The following is a 4,276-nucleotide window of genomic DNA, read 5'->3' on the forward strand; positions in this document are numbered from 1 at the left end:
ATATTATTTTAGGCAGCTGAATTTTAATTAATTTACTAACTAATTTTTGTATTAAAAACTTTGTATGATAATTGTAAATAATTCTTTTTTTCTTTTCTTTTTCTTCTTTCTTCGATAAACGTTTAGACAAAAAAAAAACGCCAGGTATGATCTTTTCGCGCAGTAAAAAGAACGAAATGTTAATTGGAATCAATTATTTCGAATTTAAAAGGGTTTCATTAGAGAGAAAATATTTCGATTATTTTTAAAATATATTAGTTATAAATAAAAAATAAAATAATATAAAAATATAATAAAGAAAGAGAAAAATGACAGAGAGAGACTGGTGGTGTAATCGAGTAATCAATCGCGAGTACGAGAGTAAAAATATTCATTGAAATACGTCTTCCTATTATTCTTGTCGCCATTTTTTATTTCTATCATTATCATTTTCATTTTTATATTATTATTATTGTTATTATTTTTATTTAAATAAAAATAATTTCGAAAAGAATGTGGAAAGATCCTTTTTAAAAGGGGAAATTAAAAAAAAAAAAAGGAAGAAAAACCATCTTCATCGATTTATTTCGATAAGTTATATCTTTGCACGGTAAAGTAAAACTCTCTCACTGTAGGGAATAGCACCAAATAATAATAATAATAAATAAAAACAAAAAGAAATATACAAAAAAAATAGATCGCCAGCAACGAGATTATTATTTCGAACGAATACAGCAATGATTAAAAAAGAAAAGAATAGAACGAGGAGGGAGAGTCTATTAAAAAAATAATATTTTTCGAAAAGGTTCGATAATAAAATAAAAAAAAAAAAATCGCGAAACAATATTAGCCGACCGACTCTTTGTCATCCTGTCCCTTAGAGAAGAGAGATCAATACAATAATAATTCATTTAAATTTACAAAAATGTTTGCAAACAAAATTACATTTAAATAAACCTTGAAATAATTGCAAAATGAAATTTCAACGACGAGTACGTAAAAAAATAAGAAAAGGTATTATTATTCGCGTTCAAGTCTCTCTCGCATCGAATATGTAAAAGAATTTTCCAACTTCGAATAAAAATAATAATAATAATAAAAAAGAGGAAATGAGAGAGAGAGAGAGAGAGAGAGAAATAATGAAAGAAGAAAGGATAAGGGGAAAAAAATAAAAATCAATCAATCATATAAAACATTGACCGAATGGGGGTTCGTAGTTAATAAAAGTATGTGAGTAAGATAATTGATGATTGTCGGTGTAAAGCATACGCTTATTATTATTATCATTATTACTATTATTATATAATTATTATTATTATTAATATTATTATTACTACTACTACTACTATTACTACTACTACTACTACTACCTACTACTACTACTACTACTACTATATAATTACTATTATTATTAACAACTACGATTATTCTGTCGACGTTTATGTGTGAAAAGAAAAAAAATACGCGCACGTACTATAAAAGAAAGATAATTGAGGGAAAAAAAAAAGAAGAGGAAGAAAAAAATGTCTGTGTTTATTTGTGTGTGTGTCTGTGTGTGTGTGATTCTATTTATAGATCATGTTAAAAATGAAATTTACGTGCGATGTACGAATATTAATTTGGTATTTTAAAAAAACATACATACACATACACGTGTACAGGGAAAATATTAAATATCTTTGTTCCGCGTGGATTGGGGGAGAGAAAAATGGCGGGAAAAATTAAATTGAGATGTACCTACTCGTTCGTAAAAAGGGAAAAGATAAAAAAAAAGGAAAATTAAAATGAAAAAACGGAAGAAAACAAAAAATACGACATCAAATCGGTCGATGTCATCTACTCTGTCGCCTATCATCATTGTCATCATAATCATCATCATCATCATCATCATCACGAGATTATCTGTTTAAATTTAAACAAAAAAAAAAAGGCGGGAAGTCCTTGTTGTATATACATATATAAATATATAAATATAAATATATATAAAATATATAAACCTATAATAAAATAATACATATATAAAATATGAATAAAAAGAAGAAGAAAAAGAAGAAGAAGAAGAGGAAGACAAAAAGTCGAGGTACTCAAATCTCAGTTCCCTCCTGACTATACTTGTATCATAATTAATAAAAAATAAAAGTGAAAGATTAACTTAAGGAAACAAAATAAATGAAAAGAAAAGAAATGAAATGTAAAGAACGTTGAGTACGAAGTTTAAAAAGGTCGCATAAAGATTTACGAAGCTTTTAAAAATAATATTACCCATTAATAATATTGCTACTACTACCAACTTATTACAATAAACAACAAATACAACAACCACAACAACCATAACTACAAGAAGAAGAAGAGGATACAACAAGAAAATAAATCAATAGCGATTACTATCTAAGGATACAACGCTATTAAAATGCGAATTATTATTAAAATGATCATTGATAATACACGAAGAAAATAAATAAAATAAACAAATAAGCAGATTATTACAATTAATAGCGAGCGAAAGCATACCATGCCTACAGTAAAAAATAAAAGTAAAATAAAATTAAAGTAAATTAAAATTAAAGTAAAGTAAAGTAAAGTAAAGTAAAGTAAAGTAAAGTAAAGTAAAGTAAAGTAAAGTAAAGTAAAGTAAAATAAAGTAAAGTAAAATAAAGTAAAGTAAAGTAAAGTAAAGTAAAGTAAAATAAAATAAAAATAAAACTACACGTGTAGTATACACGATAATAATATTATTATCAAAATAGTTCAATGTAAATTGTTATTTTTGTTGAAATAAAAATCACCTCCGTTATAACGATGAGCATAACCTTGTTGGCCTTTAATTACTCGATCATCCATATTCTTGTTCTTATATTTATATATATATATTCGTATATTGTACATATACCTGCGATTAATTACAATAATATCGATAATTTTCCACGTGAAATTTAAAATTAACATTCCACCAATTTTACGCGGCAAAGTTCAAAACCGACGTTCCGATTGTTTAATGCGCCATGTTCAAAACCGACGTTCCCATTATTTAACGCGCCAAATTCAAAGCTTAAAGTAGTAATGTTTGAAAAATAGTTGATATAAATTTGATGGTCTAAATAATAAATAAATATGTTCGATATAAAATAAGCTTTAAATATTCTCGAGATTAACATTTTTTTCAAGAATGCCTTGATTTTTCTTTCTATTGTCTCTATAAAAAAATAATCCTATTTAAATAACTTTCTTATTAAATATAAGTAATTTCATAATGAACGTGTTTAAAATACGTCATTGACATTGAATAATTTAATTTTTATCTCGATCGTCTTTAATATTACAATAATTTGTATATGATTTTTTCTTTTTTTAATTTCATTTATTATATTTTATAAAAATAAATGTATATCCAATATACACTATCATTATTATTAGTAATAATATTTTAGAACAAATATATACTTAAATTATAAATATACAACCATATAATATGTAGTATCATTGTTTATTTCACACAAATAAAGTGTGTGTGCATGTATATATAACTGTATTTCATAGCTCTTGCTATTATAGTTGTACAGTAATAATGTCCAAATTTAAGATAACATTTTTTGTTTCTCGTTCATCATTGAATGACCAAAGTCTGATATTTTTTCTTAAATTGTATAGTTTTAACAAAAAAATTACTACACGTCTGCATTATTACATCGTCATAAGATTAAATTTATTTATATACCAAAGTATTTACTTATCTTTCTTTTTGTTTTAATAATAATTGCATTGAGAGTAAGGCACAAGACAGTCCTAGTCAATAATACAAAATTTTAATACGAAGAATAACGAAAAATAATTGATTGAATTATTGACATTGTTGGAATACGATATCAAATCTTATTTCATTTCTTTTTCTTTTTCTTTTTTGTACGACAACGAAAAGTGTAATTATCCTGACGCATAATAAACTATAACTTAATTATGACTTTATAATTTTTGGTTCGGTTGCAATTATTACCGCGTCAACATATATGGGAGACCCTGTATAATACTAATAATTAAATTATTAATACTACGTAGTCATACATATGAACTGATATAATGAATTATCATTATTATTTATATATATATATAAAAAAAAAAATGAAATATTCTTATGCGCTACATGTGCGTAGAGTAATAAAAGAAAATAATAGCATCTTATTTTTTTTTTTTTTAAATTCAGGTACATCAAGGTAACGAATCGGAAGCCAATGAAATAAAAAATTATCTGTATGTAATTTTGAAACGTTAGCTTATAGTATAATTATTATAGTAAATAAAA

Source organism: Polistes canadensis, unplaced genomic scaffold (genome assembly GCF_001313835.1).
Source record: "Polistes canadensis isolate GaletaPanama2010 unplaced genomic scaffold, ASM131383v1 scaffold_99, whole genome shotgun sequence".
Lineage (NCBI taxonomy): Eukaryota > Metazoa > Arthropoda > Insecta > Hymenoptera > Vespidae > Polistes > Polistes canadensis.